Source organism: Neovison vison, chromosome 7 (genome assembly GCF_020171115.1).
Source record: "Neovison vison isolate M4711 chromosome 7, ASM_NN_V1, whole genome shotgun sequence".
NCBI classification, from domain to species: Eukaryota; Metazoa; Chordata; class Mammalia; order Carnivora; family Mustelidae; genus Neogale; species Neogale vison.
The window spans coordinates 96,741,362-96,755,640 of NC_058097.1; the positions used below are offsets into that span (position 1 = coordinate 96,741,362).

Below are 14,279 nucleotides of genomic sequence, written 5' to 3' on the forward strand. Positions count from 1 at the left end.
AGGTGTAATCTTAATTGTAAATATTGCATGCCGAGTGGAGGTCTGGGAGGTTGAAGGAAAATATGTTGCCATAGCGCACGTATAAAGTGAATAGGCTATATGAAGGATCCTGCGGCGGGGAGCATGAATTATGGTGACTCTTCTTCAGAGAAAGAAATAATCCCCTTTTAACAGTTGACAGGTTTTGAAGATGTTAGCATTTTAAAAGGAAGATATGGATAGGGTAGTGGTTGTATCTGTGGTAATTAGGAAAATAGGTGATATTGATTGGTGTTATCTTGAACCTGTTCATCTTACGTACAGGCTGGGTCAGTAGAGCAGGAGGTTGAGTGGGATCAAACGTAGGAAAAATTGATTTAGCTATGGAGCTGGTCTTATTGGAGATAGCCATAAATGGAAAATAAGAGTTCAAAGAATAATGATCAACGTATACTAGAATGATCATCAAAATATGTTTAAAAATAACACCAAATGAATGGGACGCTAAAGGAAGAGGTTTTAGGAAATATTAGAATTCAGTAGTGGCAGTAATAGGTATCAGCATTGTAGTTTGGGGTCATGAGTCTGGTAAATTGTTTCTGTTAACAATTCTGTTTGATGCCATGGATTATAAAGCACCGTGTATAGCTTTCAGTGGCAGGAAGTTGGCAAAACCTGCACTGAGTGATGGGAGCTCCACTCACATGGGCTCTGGTTCAAGTCAGGGCTTTGTTCCCAGAAAACCAAAGGAGAGATCTAGTTGTATTGACTAGATAAACACGACAGGGATTAGAGAATGTCCAAGACTGTTTACATATGTAATTGCCCAGGCTTTACTCCAGGTACTCTGAAAGGTAGACTATTTCTTGTTGCCACCTGTTGGTAGGATGAGGCTCTTAATTTCTTTTATCGTCAGGGTTGTCCCAATATTTGGGCACTCTGCACGTCTTGACTTCTGTGACTGCAGCTGTATGTGAAATAGTCTTACAGTCAGTATTTCATCTAGTTCCATATTTGTAGGTTGTATTTAAGTTGTAAGCTTCCTGTAGAGCTACTATAATATAGGCACTCACTAGAAGATGTATATATATATATATATATATATATATATATATATATATAATTTATTTATTTTTCAAGACTAATTTATTTTTAGAGATAGAATGCAAGCAGGGAGAGGGGCAGTGGGAGAGAGAGAATCCCAAACAAACTTCCCATTGAGTGCAGAGCCTGATGTAGGGCTCCATCTTACGACCCTGAGATCATGACCTGAGCTGAAATCTAGAGTTGAATGCTTAAGTGTCTGAGACACCCAGACATCCCGGAAGGCAGTTTTTTTGTTAGGTGTGTTATTTTGATGTTTTGCATGGTGTGAAGCTTTCCATGAATTCCATGATTCCCTGGAGAAGGAAAGAACAGTCTAGAAATTGTCTACATATATGTGAAAGAAGAAAAATTCCTCAGCGTCTGTGAGTGTTGTGAAGTAAGAGACCAAGGAAGGATGTAAGAACGCCTATTTTCAGGGACTGGAAAGAGTCAGTGAAGGTTTGTGAGACGCTGTTAGTTTGTGGGAACATTATTGTAGGTATATTTGCTGAATTCTTTATAAAATGTTAGAATTCTAGGGAGCTTTGAACTAGTGAATTTTAGAAGTAGGGGGAAAAATCATAAAACTGCTTTTAGAACTAGAAGAAAGTAGTGTAAATCTTGCATTTTCCAGATGAGGAAACTGAAGCACTTGAGATTGTACCTTGTGGAGTGTTACCATACTTATCAGATTTCGTAAATAAAGGGAAGCATATCCCTGGCAGTATTTGCACAGAATTACACTAAAAAATTTTTTTTGTTTACCTGAAATTCAAGTTTGACTGAGTGCCATATTTTTAGTCTGGCAGTTGTAGGTAACACTTAGCCATTTTCTGGGATTGTGACGTTTTGTGAGAGATAATGCATATAATTATATATAAAAAATGTAATTAGATATTTAAGTTATGGAGCTTCACAATGTATATATTACTCTGAGTCTTCTTCCCCCTCCTGCATCAGTATATCTTAAAGATCTTTTTACTTCGGCTTTTATTTATGTACTTTTTATTTTTATTTATTTTTTTGAAAAGATTTTTATTTATTTATTTGGCAGACAGAGATCACCAGTAGGCACAGAGGCAGGCAGAGAGAGAGGAAGGGAAACGGGCTTCCCGCTGAGCAGAGACCCTGATGTGGGGCTCGATCCCAGGACCCTGGGATCATGACCTGAGCTGAAGGCAGAAGCTTTAACCCACTGAGCCACCCAGGTGCCCGTGTATGTACTTTGCTTTTTTTTTTTTTTTTTAAGTTTTTTTTAAAGATTTTTTTTTTTTTTTTTACTTATTTGACAGAGATCACAAGTAGGCAGAGAGTCAGGCAGAGAGAGAGGGTGAAACAGGCTCTCCGGTGAGCAGAGAGCCCAATGTGGGGCTCAATCCCAGGATCCTGGGATCATGACCTGAGCCGAAGGTAGAGGCTTTAACCCACTGAGCCACCCAGGCGCCCCCAGTGTATGTACTTCTAAAAGGCTCTTTAATATTCTGTTAAAAATGTAGATCGAAGTTAGTGTTTCTCCTTGGTCTCCTGTTGATGGACTTAGGTTGTTTCTAATCTGTCCTGCTTACAGTAATGCTGCAGTGAATAGTTGTATAATGTGTGTCTGTGCACACTAATTAAATCTAGCTGCAAAATAATTTCCAAGCAGTAGAATTTTTATTTATATATTTTGTTATATTAATCAGTTTACTCTTTTATCTGTCAAATATAAGAATGACTTTTCTTTTCCTTGCCAACAGCATTATTGAACTTTTTAATCTTTGTTGGGTACATACTTCAGAAACAGAGTTGTTCCTGATTTCCGTTTCTTAAATGTGGGTGAAGTTTGGCATATTTCTGTAACCTTATTTTTATTTTATTTTTGCTAACTAGTCATTTCTTGTGGTTACTTTTTCAGTTCTCTATGAGAGCTCTTTATAGTTTTCATGAAATACATAGTGTTTTCATCACTGTTAGAGTTGCATTTTCTTCTTTTTCACTTTTTCATCCTTCTTTCATTCATTCTTACTGTCATTAGATACCTCATTCTTTTCCTTTGTCCTGTTTATGCCCTGCAGTTATCTTAAGTAGGCAGAAAACATCCTCTAGAAATGGTCCTTGTGCTCAAGATCTTTAAACGTTTTTATTCTTAGAAATAAAATGTCTTTGTGTATAATTCTGTTTGTTGGAAAATATATCAGCTATGTATTTTCAAGATTTTGAAACTATTTTCAAGATTGCAAACTAGAATAGTTTGCAATATGAACAAAAAATAGTGTGATGTTCTTAATTTAGATTTTAAAAAGTTGATATCAGGAATTAACCTGTCTTATATACTATTTTAGCCTTTGGATATTATTCTTGGCAGAGTTTGCTGTGGTAGCCCAGCAGGACAGGAGAAGGATGGCAGGTTCTGAAGGTTTTGAATATAAGGCATGGGATCCTTGGACGGGGAGAAAATTTGAGAACAAGTGGTAAGAAATGAATAACTAAAAGGAGGAGATCTGGGAACACTGCCAGCAGGCAAAGAATAATTGCAATATCCTCAGGTTTCTGAAATGTTACTGGGGTGAGGCTTTTTTAATTACCTCTTCTTCAACAGTTTTCAGCTGGAGTTGGGTGTGTGCTGTAAAGAAAGATATTTTAATGGGAAAATGGGTTTGCTTTTTAGAAATTAATTATGAAGAGGACTTCTGAAATTTACCAGTAATCCTGGAAAATGAGAAATAGTTGTACTTTTTTCTTTTTATAGGATAATTGCAGATGTCATGGCAATGTTTCTTTCAGAGTATTTGTACATTGTTGTAAATGCTTAGAGAAAGTAAGAAGGAGTCTATTACCGGCTGTTTGCTGCTAGTTAGTGTCTCTGCTGTGGTATTAACAAGATGAAATAATACGTTCTTTGTGTTCACTTCGTTCTTTGTGTGCCCCATGACTCATATGAATGTCTTTATTTGATACCTATTACTGTTCTGTGAAGTGTGTTGGAGATACAAGTGTCAGAGATGTTTGGAATTCTTGTATATCATCTAATTCATCCTTATCTACTTTTTATCTACTAATAAACAATTTAATTCCTGTTAGAAAATGCACCCCCCCAAAAGATGTAGGAGTACAAATTTCATGATGGTGAAAGTTGCTGCTTTTAAAGGTCTCTTGGGATTCCAGTTATCTTCTTTTTTCAAAGATTTTTTTTTTTAAAGATTTGTTATTTATTTATTGTCAGAGAGAGATCACAAGCAGGCAGAGTCACAGGCAGAGGCAGAGAGAGAAGCAGGCTCCCTGCTGGACAAGGAGCCTGATGCGGGACTCGATCCCAGGACCTGGGATCATGACCTGAGCCGAAGGCAGTGGCTTAACCCACTGAGCCACCCAGGTGCCCTGGGATTCCAGTTATCTTCTTAAAACTTGTGAGCTTTGGTTGGAGTTTGGCATATGTCATTATCCTCTTGATTGAATCTTGAAGCTTGCATACTGAGAGCGATGGGAAGAGTAAAGTTCTCAAAAATGGGAAGAGTCAGGTAAAATGACAAAGTTGTGCCTTTGGATAGAAATAGTAGAGGTCTTGGCAATTTAATTAAGAATATTATCATTGAAAAAGAGGATTTATTAGCCAGATTTCATAGACTAAGTTATGATTATGGGTCATATGATGGTAGAGATGGAAAGTATGAGAGAGACGTGTTAAGTGAAGGACCTTCTTTCTCTCTCCTTTTTTTTCTTTTAAGGTACAGACACTTGAATATGTTTATACGTTCATGGAAAAGAGTACTGATGTTAGAAGAGAGATGATAGATGGCATAATTGAGCAAGATCCCAAGGTTACAGTGGATGAATGTAGGATCCAGTGTCCTCCTACAAATAGAAGGATCAGCCTGGGGTGGAAGTGTTAAAGGGGAGGAAGGTGTGGCTGTAGATTGTGAGTGACAGGAGAAAATTACAGAAATTTCTAACAATTTAGGTCAGTGTTTCTCAACATATCATTCCCATAATATTGGTGTTCTTTTTAGTCTGGCATGACAAGAAGTCATGAACCAAAGGAGTGAATGAAGGTAGAAGAGAGGAGGAGCTTGAGTTGGCTTCCATGGCTCAGTGATGAAGCTTTTAATTCTGTGGTCCCTTGAAAGGATTTGGTTGCTTTACTATGCACAATCCCTAGACATTCTTTCTTTTTTTTAAGTTTTTAAAATTTAAAAAAAATTTTATTAACATATAATGTATTATTTGCCCCAGGGGTACGGGTCTGTGAATCATCAGGCTTACACATTTCACAGCATTCATCATAGCACATACCCTCCCCAATGCCCATAACCCAACCACCCTATCCCTGCCCCCCACCCCCCAGCAACCCTAACCCTAAGTTTGTTTTTTGAGATTGAATCTCGTGTGGTTTGTCTCCCTCCTGATCCCATCTTGTTTCACTTTTTCCTTCCCTAACCTCCACAACCCCCTGCCCTGCCTCTCAATATCCTCATATCAGAGAGATCATATGATAATTGTCTTTCTCTGACTTATTTTGCTCAGCGTAATACCCTCTAGTTCCATCCACGTTGTTGCAAATGGCAAGATTTCATTTCTTTTGATGGCTGCATAGTATTCCACCACACACACACACACACACACACACACACACACACACACACATCTTCTTTACCCATTCATCTGTTGATGGACATCTAGGTTCTTTCCATAGTTTGGCTATTGTGGACATTGCTGCTATAAACATTCAGGTGCATGCATCCTTTCCAATTACTACATTTGCATCTTTAGGGTAAATACCCAGTAGTATGATTGCTGGGTCATAGGTAGCTCTATTTTCAACTTTTTGAGGAACCTTCATGTTGTTTTCCAGAGCAGCTGCACCAGGTTGCATTCCCACCAACAGTGTGGGAGGGGTCCCCTTTCTCTGCATCTTTGCCAAAATCTGTCTTTTCCTAACTTGTTAATTTTAGCCATTCTGACTGGCGTGAGGTGGTATCTCATTGTGATTTTGATTTCTATTTCCCTGATGCCCAGTGACGTGAGGCACTTTTTCATGTGTCTTTTGGCCATTTCCCTGAATTCCCTGATGCTGAGTGATGTGGAGCCCTTTTTCATTTGTCTGTTGCCCATCTGGATGTCTTCTTTGCAGAAATGTCTGTTCATGTCCTCTGCCCATTTCTTGATTGGATTATTTGTTCTTTGGGTGTTGAGTTTGATAAGTTTGTTATAGATTTTGGATACTAGCCCTTTATCTTATATGTCATTTGTGAATATCTTCTCCCCTTCTGTCGGTTGTCTTTTGGTTTTGTTAACTGTTTCCTTTGCTGTGCAAAAGCTTTTGATCTTGATGAAGTCCCAATAGTTCATTTTTGCCCTTGCTTCCCTTGCCTTTGGTGATGTGTCTAGGAAAAAGTTGCTGTGGCTGAGGTCAGAGAGGTTGCTGCCAGTGTTGTCCTCAAGGATTTTAATGGATTCCTGTTTCATATTGAGGTCTTTCATCCATTTGGAGTCTATTTTTGTATGTGGTGTAGGAAAGTGGTCCAGTTTCATTTTTCTGCATGTGGCTGTCCAATTTTCCCAGTACCATTTGTTGAAGAGACTGTCTTTTTTCTATAGGACATTCTTTCCTGCTTTGTTGAAGATTAGTTGACCGTAGAGTTGAGGGTCTATTTCTGGGCTCTCTATTCTGTTCCAGTGATCTTTGTGTCTGTTTTTGTGCCAGTACCATACTGTCTTGATGATTACAGCTTTGTAATAGAGCTTGAAGTCTGGAATTGTGATGCCAACAACTTTGGCTTTCTTTTTCAACATTCCTCTGGCTATTCAGGGTCTTTTCTAGTTTCATATAAATTTTAGGATTATTTGTTCCATTTATTTGATGTATGGTATTTTGATAGGGATTGCATTAAATGTGTAGATTGATTTAGGTAGCATAGATGTTTTCACATATTTGTTCTTCCAATCCATGAGCATGGCATGTTTTTCCATTTCTTTGTGTCTTCTTCAATTTCTTTCATGAGTACTTTATAGTTTTCTGGGTACAGATTCTTTGCCTCTTTGGTTAGATTTATTCCTAGGTATCTTATGGTTTTGCATGTAGTTGTAAATTGGATTGACTCCTTAATTTCTCTTTCTTCTGTCTTGTTTTGGTGTATAGAAATGCAGCTGATTTCTGTGCATTGATTTTATATCTTCACACTTTACTGAATTCCTGTATGAGTTCTAGCAGTTTTGTAGTGGAGTCTTTTGGGTTTTTCACTTAAAGTATCATCATCTGCAGAGTGAGAGTTTGACTTCTTTGCCAGTTCCGATACCTTTAATTTCTTTTTGTTGTCTGATTGCCAAGGCTAGGACTTCTAGTACTATGTTGAATAGCAGTGGTGATAGTGGATATCCCTGCCGTGTTCCTGACCTTAGGGGAAAAGCTCCCAGTTTTTCCTCTTTGAGAATGATATTCACTGTGGGTTTTCATAGATAGCTCTGATGATATTGAGGTATGTACCCTCTGTCCCTACACTTTGAAGAGTTTTGATCAAGAGTGGATGCTGTACTTTGTCAAATACTCTTTCAGCATCTTTTGAGAGTATCATATGGTTCTTGTTCTTTCTTTTATTAATGTATTGTATCACATTGATTGATTTGTGGATGTTGAACCAACCTTGCAGCCCAGGAATAAATCTCACTTCGTCATGGTGAATAATCCTTTTAATGTACTGTTGGTTCCTACTGGCTAGTATTTTGGTGACCATTTTCACATCCTGTGTTTATCAAGGATATTGATGAGGGTCTGTAATTCTCCTTTTTGATTGGGTCTTTGGTTTTAGGATCAAGGTAATGCTGGCCTCATAAGTTGAATTTGGAAGTTTTCCTTCCATTTCTGTTGTTTGGAATAGTTTCAGGAGAATAGGTATTAATTCTTCTTTAAATGTTTGGTAGAATTCACCCAGGAAGCCGTCTGTCTGGCTCTGGGCTCTTGTTTTTGGGAGATTTTTGATGACTGCTTCAATCTCCTTACTGGTTATGGGTCTGTTCAGGTTTTCTATTTTTTCCTGGTTCAGTTTTGGTAATTTATGTCTCCAGGAATGCATCCATTTCTTCCAGATTTTCAAATTTAGTGGTGTATAGTTGCTCATAATATGTTCTTATAATTGTTTGTATTTCTTTGGTGTTGGTTGTGATCTCTCCCCTTTCATTCATGATTTTAGTAATTTGGATTCTTTCTCTTTTCTTTTTGGTAAGTCTGGCCAGGGGTTTATCAACCTTAATTCTTTCAAAGAACCAGCTCCTAGTTTTGTTGATCTGTTCTACTGCTTTGGTTTCTATTTCATTGATTTCTGCTCTGATCTTTATTATTTCTCTTCTCCTGCTTGGTTTAGGGTTCTTTGCTGTTCTTTCTTCAGCTTCTTTAGGTGTAGGGTTAGGTTGTGTACCTGAGACCTTTCTTGTTTCTTGAGAAAGGCTTGTATCGCTATATACTTTACTCTCAGGACTGCCTTTGCTGGGTCCCACAGATTTTTGAACAGTTGTTTTCATTTTCATTTGTTCCCATGAATTTTTTCAATTCTTCTTTAATTTCCTGGTTGACGCATTCATTCTTCAGTAGAGTGCTCTTTAGCCTCCATATATTTGAGTTCTTTTCCAACTTTCTTCTTGTGATTTAACTCTAGCTTCAGAGCATTGTGGTCTGAAAATATGCAGGGAATGATCCCAGTCTTTTGGTACCAGTTGAGACCTGATTTCTGACCCAGGATGTAATCTATTCTGTAGAACGTTTCATGTGCACTAGAGAAGAATGTGTATTCTGCTGCCTTGGAGTGGAATGTTCTGAATATATGTGATTGTCATCTGGGCCAGTGTGTCATTTAACGCTTTTATTTCCTTATTGATCTTTTCTTAGATGATCTCTGTCCATTTCAGTGAGGGGGAGGTGTTAAAGTGTTAAAGTCCCCTACTATTATATTATTGTTGATAATATATGTTGATTTTTATTTATTTATTTTTAGAAGATTTTATTTATTTATTGGACAGACAGAGATCATAAGTAGGCAGAGAGGCAGGCAGAGAGAGAGGAGGAGGCAGGCTCCCCACGGAACAGAGAGCCCGATGTGGGGCTCAATCCCAGGACCCTGGGATCACGACCTGAGCCGAAGGCAGAGGCTTTAACCCACTGAACCACCCAGGCGCCCCTTTTATTTTGTTTTTAATTGTTCTATATAATTGACTGCTCCCATGTTAGGGGCATAGATATTTAAAATTGTTAGATCTTCTTGTTGGACCCTTTAAGTATGATATAATGTCCTTCCTTATCTCATATAGTCTTTGGCTTAAAATCTGATTTATTTGATATAAGGATTGCCACCCCAGCTTTCTTTTGATATTCATTAGCATGATAAATTGTTTTCCACCCCCTCACTTTAAATCTGGAGGTGTCTTTGGGTTTAAAATGAGTTTCTTGTAGACAGCATATTGATGGGTCTTGTTTTTTAATCCATGCTGATACTCTGTGTCTTTGATGGGGCAATTAGTCAATTTACATTGAGGGTAACTATTGAAAGATATGAATTTAGTGCCATTGTATTGCTTGTAAGGTGACTTTTACTGTATATTGTCTCTGTTCCTTTCTGGTCTACTACTTTTAGGCTCTCTCTTTGCTTAGAGGACCCCTTTCAGTATTTCCTGAGGGGCTGGTTTGGTGTTTGCAAATTCTTTTAATTTTTGTTTGTCCTGGAATCTTTTTATCTCTCCATCTATTTTCAGTGGCAGCCTAGTTGGATATAGTATTCTTAGCTGCATATTTTTGTTGTTTAGTGCTCTGAATATATCATTCCAGTCTTTTTCTGGCCTGCCAGGTCTCTGTGGATAAGTCTACTGCCAATCTAATATTTCTACAATTGTATGTTACAGACCTCTTGTCCTGAGCTGCTTTCAGGATTTTCTCTTTGTCACTAGGACTTGTAAGTTTTACTATTAGATGACAGGACATGGACCTATTTTTACTGATTTTGAGGGGGTTCTCTGTGCTTTCTGGGTTTTGATGCTTGTTCCCTTTGCCATATTAGGGAAATGTTCTACTGTAATTTGCTCCAGTGTACCTTCTGCCCCCCCATCTTCTTCTGGAATCCCAATTACTCTAATATTTTTTTCATTTTATGGTATCACTTACCTCTCAGAATTCTCCTCTAATGGTCCAGAGTTGTTTGTCTGTCTTTTGCAGCTTCTTTATTCTCCATCATTTGGTTTTCTGTATCACTAATTCTCTCTTCTACCTCATTTATCCTAGCAGTAAGAGCCTCCATTTTTGATTGCACCTCATTACTAGTTTTTTAAAATTTCAGCTTGGTTAGATTTTAGTTCTTTTATTTCTCCAGAAAGGGATTCTCTAATATCTTCCATGTCTTTTTCGAGCCCAGCTAGCATTTTGATAATTGTTATTCTGAACTCTAGTTCTGACATAATACCAGTGTCCATAATGATTAGGTCCCTAGCTGTCAGTACTGCCTCTGTTCTTTTATGGGGGTGAGTTTTTCCACCTTTTCATTTTATCCAGATAAGAATATATGAATGAGAGAATAAAATACTAAAAGTGTGGCAAAGACCCCAGAAAAATATATGCTAACCAAATCAGAAGAGACCCGAAACTGGGCAGGGGGGTGGGTGGGAAGGAAATGGGGAAAAGATAAGATTAAAAAAACAAAACATATATATATCTCAGAGTGGTGAATAGAACAGAGCCACCCACTTGATTTTGCATGTGTTCTGGTGTCTTAGAAGAAACTACTTCGCAAAATTTAAAAAGAAGAAAAACATATATATATACACAAATAAGGGTAAACACAATGAAGGGATGGAATATGACTATAAAGATGAAAATTAGGAAAGATTCTAAGATAGGAATTGATAAGATAAGTTGGTTGGAAAAAGGAAAAAAAAAAAAAAAGAAAATGTAATCAGGCTGGAGACTAGAACAAAGCCATGCACTAGATTTAGAATATATTATGATCTATTAGAAGAAATCATATCCCGAAGTTTTAAAGAAAAAAACCTATATGTATACAAAAAATAAGGTTAAATACAGTGAAGGGGTAAAATATGCCTCTAACAATGAAAATTTAAAAAGATTTTTTAAAAAAAGGTATTGGTAAGATAAAATAGTTAAAAAATTTTAAAAGAGGAAAGAGGAAAAGTTTAAAAATAGAATAAGAAAAAAATAAAATTGAAAAAATTTAATTTTCAAGACTCAAGGATCTTGGGAAAAAAGCTGTGAATTCTATTTGTTGCATTCCTGCCTCTGGAGTTCTGCTGTTCTCATTTATCGGTGAGCTTGGTCTTGGCTGGATGTTCTTGTTGATCTCCTGAGGGAGGGGCCTGTTGCCGTGATTCTCACATGTCTTTGCCTGAGGCGGAACTGCACGGCCCTTGCCAGGGGCCAGGCTAAGCAATCTGTTGAGGTTTGCACTTGATAGCCTTTGTTCCCTGAACACTTTCCATAGAGCTCTGGAGGACGGGAATGAAGATGGTGGCTGCCCAGTCCCCGGCCTGGAGGAGCCAAGAGCTCAGGCCTCACTCCTCAGTGCACCTCAGAGAAAAGCAGTCAGTCCGTCTGTCTCCCTTCTGTCCAGCCGCACTCTAAGCTCGCTCGGCCTGTGACCGAGCATTTCTGTCTCAGACATATAGCTTCGTTTGGAGTGTCCAAACCCAGCAGATTCCTGCCGAGCACTCTCATGCCTCTCCTCCCATAGGAGGAAGGGAGGGGGTTTCTCTCTGGATCTGCCACTTGTGGGGTCCCTGCTCGAAGAGCAGTGGTCTGATTGTGCCTTGGATCACAGTTTAAGGTAACCCTGAGCTGAGAGCTCCCTCCTCAGCTCTGTCTACAGCAGCTTCCCAGCTCTGATACTTGGCAGCTCTGCCACACTCAGATACCCCTGTTCTTTCTGTGACCCTGTGGGTCCTGAGACCACACTGTCCCCACGAGGCCTCCAACCCTGCTTAGCCTCTGGAGTGACGTTCCTCAGTGGAGCAGACTTCTAGAAGTTCTGATTTTGTGCTCCGCTGCTCCACTGCTTGCTGGGAGCTGGCCCCTCCTCCCACGGTCTATCTTCTTGTTGCTTTGGATTCACTTCTCCGCATGTCCTGCCTTCCAGAAAGTGGTCGATTTTCTGTTCCTAGAGTTGCTGCTCTTCTTCTCTTTGATCTCCTGGTGACTTGTAGGTATTCAGAATGGTTTGTTAACTATCTGGCTGAACTCCTGGGACCCGATGATATTTCGGTCTCCTGCTCCTCCACTATCTTGCTTCCTTCTCTCACTCTCTCCTCTCTCTTTAAAGTTTATTTATTTATGTAAGTAATCTTTACACCCATTGTGGGGCTTGAACTCATGACCCTGAGATCCAGAGTTGCATACTCCTCCAGCAGAGCACCCTTCTTTCTTTTCTTGACAAGATTTCACCATTGGATTTTGAGCATAGTGAATTGAGTACTAATTGGTGGGTTTTTCTCTGACCTAGTGATTGGCTCTTAGAGGCAAAAGGTACTAAACATTATTGAGCACCAGGTTATGTGTTATGTTTGGAATTTTATTCTCTTACTGCAATTACTATAATTTTATTCACTATCACATTTAATCCTAATAATGTGAATGTAGTTATTTTTTTAATTCAATTAGCCAACATGTATTATGGACTTAGTTTCAGATGCAGTGTTCAGGAATTCATCAGTTGCATGTAACACCCAGTGCTCATCACATCACGTGTCCTCCTTAATGCTCATCACCCAATTATCCTATTCCTCCCACTCACCTTCCCTCCAGAAACCCTGTTTCTTTCCTATAGTTAAGAGTTGTAATGGTAGGTATTAATCAGTTTTTTGGTTTTATAACCTCAGGGAGGTTAAAATACTTGCCTGATCTCATAAAGCTAGTAAATGACAGAGTCTGCATTCAAACTCCTGTCAGTCTACTTCCCGCATTCTTCTTCTCATGATGCCAAGAGGGATTTCTCATTCTTGCAAGGTTATGATTGGCATTTTAAAGAAAGACCTTCTAATGCATTATGAAAAGTTTGCATTAGGAACTCTTAGAATTTTATTAGTATTCTGTTTTTAAGTATTTATACTTTCATTTTTATTCCTACTAGTAGATAGGTATCCATTGACATATTGACACATGATATGGTAGTTTATTAACATCCCTAAGGAAATGGACTGATAGATGGTTTTTGGCTTTCTTCTTTTTCTTTAAGATCTATTTATTTATGAGAGAGAGAGAGCACAGGAGCGGGAGAGAAAGAGGGAAAGAGAGTCTCAAGTAGACTCCATGCTGAGCATGGTGCCTGTTGTGGGGCTCCACCTCATCACCCTGAGATCAGAACCTGAGCTGAAACCAAAAGTCACATGTTTATCTGACCATGCCACCCAGGCACTCCCGGCCTTTATTCTTCCAATTCCAGAAATCTGTGGTTGCTTGCAAGATAGCTTGTTTTCTGAATGTTTCAACTCAGTGTATCACATTTCAAAATGTGTGTACAAGTTATGTGTCTAGATTACAGTAAACATCTATTGGGTTAACAAATAAAGGTTTGGAGAAATAGTAAGGAAACCAACTCCTTATTCAGTTTACCTTTCCTGCATTCTTTATTTTCTCAGTTGGCTGGAGTGGAGATGAAAAATGGATGAACTAGAAATAGCTTTGTTGGAAAGAAAAATGTGGTCAAATAAACACTTGGCAGCAGGAAAGGAAGAAAAGGGGGAGGGAATACTAGCCAGGAAGTTTTATGCTTTGGAAGCTGGGAGGTTTAAGAGGTGGACCCTGGGATAAACTGGCTTCAGGGGGGAATAATTGTACTGATAGCTTTTTAGAAAGGACAGGAAGTGTGGTTATTTAAGTTTGTTATGCATTATACATACATATAAAAATATAATATTTATAATTCCTACATAAAGGACAGAAATAGTAAGTTTTCAAAGCAGAGAATTTGGGGGGATTAACTGAATAGGAAAGAACACAAGTTGAGAAAAGGAAGTCAAGCTTTTTACTGAAATATGATTGGGTTGCCTGAAATTTTAAAAATTACATTTACAATGCAATAAAAATGATGTGTACCTTACAATTTAATTTGGAAAGTTACTGAAAAATATTTTCCATACGAAAAAGTACAACTAACAATACAAGCAATGCCTCAACATATAGAGGCATATAAAGGATGCTAATGTTCTCCTGCTTTATGAATGCAGTGTCCCTATTATTCTTCTGAATTGGTTTT

The 14,279-nt window shown here is 38.3% G+C and overlaps 1 protein-coding gene across 2 annotated transcripts in view; it reads left to right on the plus strand.

Moving 5' to 3' along the window:
• Positions 1 to 14,279, plus strand: part of CWF19L2 (CWF19 like cell cycle control factor 2) — a 156,322-nt gene that overhangs the window by 34,315 nt on the left and 107,728 nt on the right. The gene's annotated exons all lie outside the window — the stretch shown is intronic.